Raw genomic sequence first — 7,905 nt, 5'->3', positions numbered from 1 at the left:
CTTGCAGGGAGATTAAACATTTCCCCTTTCCGATTATGCTAAAGGAGATACGGGGCACTAAAAATAGGAGAACAATATAATATAGCTCTGAAATGGGTTAAAGTTCAGTGACTGTTCTGCCTCAGGGAAGTATGAGTGATTTCTGCTAAAATTATCATCTGGATCTTGAATGACATCCGACGAGAAGGTATGAGCCATTCCTATGATGGTGTCTTAACATCAGGCACTTATATGCTTGCTGCGGCTTCCCTATTTAGCTCCTCTAGACATTTTCTCCCACCTATATCTTTTTCTTTCTTGAAAGAAAAAGAGCCTTTCAGATTAAAAAAAAGATGTGGCTCCTGGTCTCAGTTATAAAATAGAACTCAGGGGAAAGATTTTGCTAAAATCTGCTTGGCTGCATGTGAACACCAAACGAATTCATCTGTCTTTTTTGAAAATTACTCTTCTTTTAGTATGTGTTTAGAACATTCAAAAGTATCTTTGTTTTTAAACTTCAGCGGACTAAGGATTTGTACTTGCTTGGTCTGAGGAAATTTGTTTTTGCAAAGCAAGGTTTGGGGAGTTGAGAAAGGGCACCCTCAGTGTCCTGCCTGCACCCTGGCGCATCTCTCTCTCTCCCCGTCACCTTTATAGGGACATCTGGAGATGCAGTGTCTGAGCGCTCACAGCAGTGGACTCAGGGACAGATGACCATCTGAACGGAGAGCAGACAAGGAGGTGACCATCAAGTGCACCTAGGGGGTGATAAGGCTGGTTTTTCAAACAGTCAGATGAATGTTCTTCCTTTCAAAAATAATTTCAAAGACACTCATGTTGGGAGACAGACATGTCTTCCAATTAGGCTCCGAGTAGAGTTAAAATCATATACTCTAAAGATAGAAAGGACCTAGTCTAGTCCAGACACAATATATGGGTATCTTCATGGTATGATAGCTTTTTCCCTTGGAAAACTGATTTGTTGTTTGAAAATTGCCCAATGCCAGTAAAAATTGGTGAATAAGGCGGCTTATATGGTAAATAAGCAGAGAGCTGTGGGTTCTGCCCATGTGGTGTTTTTTTCCTTTTATTCATGTTGCTCCCTGACCTTTCTTTAGGTGAAGCACCCTTCCCAGACTCAGTGCCCCGGGATGGGGTGGGCCCACTCACCTTGTGCTCTAGGGAAGGGCATATGCCCCTCGCTTTAGCTAGTCAGCGAATTCTCCCCTCTCCTCCATAGTGATTGTTCAGAAGTGACGTCGCTTGAATAAGCCAGTGAGAACCAGGCCCCAGAGTTATAACATCTGAGGAGAAAAGAGGACAGGCACTCAGACTGCTGGCTGCCATCTTGCCACATGAGAGAAGAGCCACCGGAGAGTAAGGGAAACGCAGGGGAGAGCAGAACCAGGAGTTGGGTGAGTCCAGGGCTGCCAGTTCTGCCTCCACTGGATGTTCCAATCCTTTTTCTGTTCTGTTTTTTTTTTTATTCAAGTCTGTTTGGGTTGGGATTTCTATTACTTAAATATGAAAAGGTTCTGCCTGATATTGTCATCAAGCTGAATATAATACTTTGAAAAACATTTAAAATAAAGTAATATATTGATATTCCTGCATGACTCTTTAAAAAAAGGAGTTTACTATTTGTGTCCTTGTTGGAGAACCCGTGTTACCATGATAAGGTAGGTGGCTGTGGCTTGCAGGAAAGAGCGGAGCATTGTCATCAGACTTAGAGGGATCTGATTCAAATTCTGGTAAAAATGGAAGCATCTGTATTTCCATGTAATAAGTTTCCAGTCATGTTAGGTCTTCAGCTCTAATATGTGACACACCCGCTTCCACAGTCCCAATCCTGTATTAGTAACTGTTGGTTTAGGTTTGGGGATGATGTGGTCTGGAAGAAGCATGAACCACAGTTTGGGAGTGGGTGTTATTAGTTACTGATTACTACGTGGCAAGTAGGCACGACCTCGGTGGCTTATAACGACATACATTTACCATCTTGCAGTTTCCGTGGGTCAGGAATCTGGACACAGCTCAGCTGGCTCTTCTGCCCAGGGTCTCCTACCTAAAGCTGCAGTCATGGTATAGGCCAGGCTGAGTCCCTATCTGGAGTTTGGGGTCCTCTTTCAAGCTCATGTGGCAGTTGGCAGAAATTAGTTGCCTGTGGTTGTGGGCATGAGGTCCCATCTTCTTGGTGGCTGTGAGTTGGGGCTGCCCTCAGCTCCTCACCAGTGGCCCTTTCACAGGTACTCTGACCACATGGCAGCCTTCTTCTTTAAGGCTGGTGTATCAGTTTCTTATTGATGCTATAACAAATCACCACAATTTAGTGGTTTAACACTAATGCATAATTTTATACTTTCCCTCTTCAGAAGTCTGGGCACAGCATGGCTCAATGGGTGTCTGGGTTCTGGGTCCTGCAAGATATTGGCAGGGCTATGATCTTTTCTGGAGGTTCTGGGGAAGTTGCTGATTCCAAGCTTATTCCAGTTGTTAGCAGGACTTGGTTCCTTGTGGTTGTAGGACTGATGTCCCCATTTCCTTGCCAGCTGGGCACTGCTGTTGACTCCTAGGGGCCATTCCCTGGTCTTTGCACTGGACTCCTACATCTCAGAACCAGCAATGGTGTGTGAATCCTTCATGCTGGGCATCTCTCTGCCTTCCCTTTAGCTGCATCTTACCTGTCTTTTTCCTGCCACATCTCTCTGACTCCAGCCAGAGAAGGTTCTCTGCTTTTATAAGTTTATGTGATCAGATGGCACCCACCTGGATAATCCAGGAGAACCCTTTTACTTGTAAGTCTGTAACATCTGCAGTCTCTTTTGTCATGTAATAGGTTCCTGGAATTAGGGTGTGGACCTCATTGCTGGAGGGAGAGGGCATTATTCTGCCTATCAGGGTGAGTAAAAGAATCTCACTCTAGTCTGCTAGAATGGCAGTATGTGATGTCATCAAGGAAGGACTATGGTTGCCATGGAGATATGTGATGTAATTACAGGAAGGACTGTGTTTGCCATGGGGATATGCAATATCATCACAGGAAGGACTGTGGTTACCGTGGAGATATGTGATGTCATCAAGGAAGGACTGTGGTTGCCGTGGAGATATGTGATGTAATTATAGGAAGGACAGTGTTTCCCATGGAGATATGCAATATCTTCACAGGAAGGACTGTGGTTGCCATGGAGATATGTGATGTCATCACAGAAAGGACTATCTGCTGCCATTTTCCGTGGCCAGAACATGTCCCAGGTCCCACCTGCACCTATGGGGAAGGGATTCCACAAGTGTGTGACCCACAGGGATCACACAGGGCATGTCTACCACAATCTGTTAGTTGGAAACTGTGTGCAGTGGTGTCTTTGCTGGCCCCACAGGTGGCCTTTAAGATCAGTGCTGCTGGGGGAGAGGAAGGGAGGCTTCCAACCTTACCAGAACATTCTTTCCCACCCTATGTCAGCCCCAGGAAGCTTCCTCTGACTTGAGTCTTCCATCTCTCATTCATTACTGTTTCTCCCTACCTGTGTGTGGGTTCTGTTGGGAATTTTGAGGTTTCCCGTGAGTGGGCTGGCCAGGCCTTACTTTTACACTGTACACCTGCAGAATATCTCATTTTGGGCTGAGAGGAGGGAGTCGAAGGTTTCGATGGATGAGGGTTGTGCCAGAGTACATGTGCTATGTCCCTCTGGATCCACATGTAGGGCAGATCCTGAGCCCTGCTTTTTCACAGCCCACGGGGGTGATGAGATGCAGGGAAGTGGGTGTGGTCCTTCCACATGGGAGACACCTGCAGGCGGCATTTAAAGCCTCACTAGGAAAACTGTGCTTCCAGTTCACTATCCTTGGCCTTCTTTTCACAGGGTGCATTTCTTAGCTCTCTTTCCGTTCCTCTAAAAATAATTTGTAAATTAAGATATTCTTGCTGACATTCCTAACCACTCATCAGGCACCAGAGGTATATCCTCTCTTAGGGTGTGAATAGTTCCTGAGATAATAGCTTGGCTGTGGTCTCAGCTACCAAAAACTGGGTGTCTTTGTTAGGTAGAGGCAAGAAAGAATACAAACTACCCTTATATATCAGAATACAAAAGTATTTCCAGGATTTATATTCTCCCACAGAACATAATTATGTTCCTCCCTAAAATGGTAATGCTTATTTTGTATCTCTTCTGAAATAGACTGTTTCTCATTTTGTCTTATCTGGAAAACAACCAGTTTCTGTATCACGTGCCATTTGCCTAATCTAAATGATCTGCTGTATTTAAGCTCTCTGCAGGGTTTGAATTGTGGGTGTGAGTGGCATGTGTGCATGTATTTGTTTAGGGCTGGCAATCTTTATCATAGGTGGGGGTCTGGCAATTGACCCCCTTTAAATGAGTTGTATAACACAGTAAAATATTATCCCTACCCACTGTCAATTTTGTGTGGAATGGGGGGTTATTCTAAGCCCTGAAGTGGCTGAATAGTGCTCCATTTGCCTGTCTCTAACAAGACACAAATCTATTCATCTCCTATGTGTGGGAAAGAGATGAGTAAAGTGCCCACATGCCCTTCCAGTTCTGGGTGTCAGTTTTGCTAGCACTGTGAACTTGTCGGAAATGTCTACCTTAAGATGAAGTCCAAAGAGAGAAACTGTAAAATGTAATGTGAAGCACCTCATTTAATGGTTTCATGGGCAGATTAATTCCAAGATGTATTTAACCAGCTCGGAGTATCAGAGATTTTGATAGATAAGAATAAGAACTCTAAAATGATCCTTTAATAAATTAAAATGTATTTCAGTATCCTATTTTGGTCCTTTGGCAGAGCCATTTCATCCAAGGTAGGCTTTTACTTTTATAACTACATCATTCTGTAGATAGATTGTCTTATGTCATTTCAGAAATCCTGAATACTGAGATTCAGTACTTTTTTCCCCCTTTTGACCTGGTTTGTCCCGGTAGCTGCTTTACTTGTCCCTCTCTCTTGCTGTGAAGACTGGTAAGTGGAAGAGAAACTCGCTCAGGCCAATGGTGACTTTTGCTCAAGGTCTTGAATATTCCCAAGTAGAGACAATGTAGAGAATGTGAACTGAATGACATATTTGCTGTTCATTTTCTATTAAGACACTTTGCTGACTTAATAGTAAATAGCCAGGTGCCCCCTTAGCTGTGTGGAATGAATTTGGAGGAGGGGGCTCCCCAGTGTGCCCAGCTGCCCTGTACATGTTGCCTAATGTCCTGGGCTCTGCAGAACATTCAAAAAATTAACACGCTCACCAAATATGTTTTTCTTGCTCATTAACTTGATAGAACCCACTGGTTTTTTAGAATCACAGCAGCAAGTTGTAAATGATGTATGAAATGAAAAATCTTTTCTCGCCCAGTGAGCAGGGAGAGAGAACTGACAATGCTTTCTCGCTGCGGGTGCTTGCAGTCACAAGTACACGGAGATGGCCACATATCGGTGGTGACCTCAAAGGCATCCAGGATGAGCACCTGATGAGCTCACAGTCAGACTCTTGTGTCCATAGGATTCCCTTTTCCCTCCCCTACTCCACGGGGGCCCAAAGAGGCTGCGGTTGGAAGAAATGCAGCAAGTGACTGCCCTCTGGTATTAGGGAGGGCCTGGGTTCTGTTCAGAAGTCAGGACCATCTCTCTGGGACCACTGATGTTGAAGGCTTTGCCCTTTGGCTTCTAGCATCTCTTCGGCTTATGTCAAATAGCTGCAGCCGGCTGCAATGTGTCATTCATCTGCTGCTGTTCACTCACTTGATAAACTAACACCTGTTTGGAAACTCATATTCAGCAGTGGGCCAGGCATTTTGGAGGACAAAATAAACTTAAAATATAAATATAAAAATAAATTTATTAATATAGCCTCTACCCTCAAACTATCTGTAAGTTGACTACCAATATGGGGAGTTTACTTAATTTACATTTCTCCTCCAAATGGAATAATTTAATTTTGTTGTTGACCTTGTTATACTATCACTATGATTCATATATAATAATTGACAATGTACTATATTCACCCACCTTTGTAAATTGTATACACGTTCATTGTTTTAAAAAAGGGGGGAAGACTGGAAATGGAGGAAAACAGTTTTCATCGGATCTGCCTCATGGGGATGGACCAACATTAACCAAACTCAAAAAGGCTGATGTATAGACCAGAATGCTGATTTATTGTTTTGAAATGTGCCTGTGACCTGGGAAGGCACATTATAATTGGAAGATTGCAGAGGAGCATGGACTTCTAACAAGGGGCAGGTGAAAGAATTTAAGCACTGACCTCAGGCTCTGAGAACCAGCCCTGGTCATCTTTCTCAGAGAAGATGACATGCCCCTGGGATTGGTTATCATGACTCCGCGCCAGGCAGCCTTTCCCTCCAGTCAAGCCTGGAGGCTCTTCTTTCTCTGTTTGCATTATTGTCCATCTCTCCTGACTGGTATGTTCTTTCTTAGGTATTTAACCTAATCAGCATGCTGACCATGTCTTAACGGCCTTACAAGTCTTTTTATCCCCCTCTAATTTTAGGAGGCTTTGCATGTCTCTGTGGTCTGTGCATTTCAATTGTATAGTTCAACTGCAAGAGGCAATGTTGTTTCCAAATGCATGTGCCTCCTGTCATCCCTAGTGCTCTTTCCTGCACAGTAATGGTCACGACGCACCCTGGTGCTCTAATGTAGACATCAAAGTTGGAATGCTAGCGTCTACCAGCAGCAGGACACCTGTGCTCCATCTCCTTTATGAATAATACCTGTGGACCTTCAGTTTGGCTTTGGTATATGGGTTTGGGGTGAATTTCTGGGAGGTTATCTTTACTCATTTAATCCAGCTGTTTAATGATAGCGCTTGAATGGCTTAATGGAACATGAGTGTAGAAGTATCGGTGTCTTTTTTGGGGAAGACACAGGGTGTGTGTCTGGGGCAGAATGACTGGATCACAGCCTGGCCATGCTGCTCTCTCACCCATCTTAACGGCGACTGTGTATGGCTACACCATACAGTTTCTCATGGTGCTATCCTGTCCCTCCTTGATTGAGAACATATAGCTGAAATAACTGGATGGACTGTGCCGAGGTTGATTTTGGTGGCTGTGTATATGTCTGTTCTGACTCTTGATTAAAAAAAAAATGCCAATAGATCAAAGCCTCTTACAACTCTTGTCAATATGTTGAATATATACTAAGAAAGACCATATTCTGAGGGAACAGATCCACCATTGACATTAATTGCTCTGTAAATGCTAGGAAGGCATTAATCTTGGCAATTATGTATAACCATATTGGTAGAAGATAGAATCACCATATTTCAATACAGGAATTACTCCATTTTTGTCCATCCTCCCCACACCTCCCCACACACTAATGCTTTGGAGCCAATTCCATTTTGCACAAAGATTAGCAAATACCAGTCTGAATCTATGCAGACATTTATGCCATTGCCGCATAGGAAATAACATTTTTAGAAGGACAATCTGGATAATCCATAAAACACCGTTATCTCAGAAGCCACAGCATTCAGGCAGCATTGAAACACCGCTTGCCTTTAGGATTTCTCAGTGATGTACGGGAAGGCCTGGGGAGTAGAGGACAGGGAAGAGAAGGCACATGTGCTGGTGGTGGCCAGCAAGCCCCCTTCACAAATTAAATGTCTGATAGAAGGATGTAGCTCTTACTTGGGGTGACTTTACAATCATGAGAAGAGTGGGCATTGAACAAGGCTATGGAAGCTTACAGAATTTGGCAGAATGAATATAAGGCAAAAGTGATATGTCTTCCCTAGGAAAATGTTAGATCTGACCACAGATTTATCCCTAAGAATGTCTGTGATGCTTAGCTGCCTCCTGTCGCCTGGCATGGGCATGCTCTCAGTTTCATTTTTCCTCTTAAAGAAATTCTAAATGTAAGATGCCTTGGGAGTCACCTTCTAGTAGACTT

The 7,905-nt window shown here is 43.7% G+C and overlaps 1 long non-coding RNA gene across 1 annotated transcript; it reads right to left on the bottom strand.

The window, feature by feature from the left end:
- Nucleotides 1-276: 276 nt before the first annotated feature.
- Nucleotides 277-2,872, bottom strand: LOC140845833 (uncharacterized). The gene is made up of 3 exons (XR_012124736.1): nucleotides 2,746-2,872; nucleotides 1,150-1,283; nucleotides 277-737 (listed from the first exon to the last, which is right to left on the bottom strand). It is a non-coding gene; the product is annotated as an uncharacterized lncRNA (long non-coding RNA).
- Nucleotides 2,873-7,905: the final 5,033 nt, after the last annotated feature.

The sequence above is a fragment of the Manis javanica genome, chromosome 13 (genome assembly GCF_040802235.1).
Source record: "Manis javanica isolate MJ-LG chromosome 13, MJ_LKY, whole genome shotgun sequence".
Taxonomy (NCBI): Eukaryota; Metazoa; Chordata; class Mammalia; order Pholidota; family Manidae; genus Manis; species Manis javanica.
Note: the sequence above shows the minus strand (reverse complement) of the source record. Positions and strands in the feature narration are given on the sequence as shown.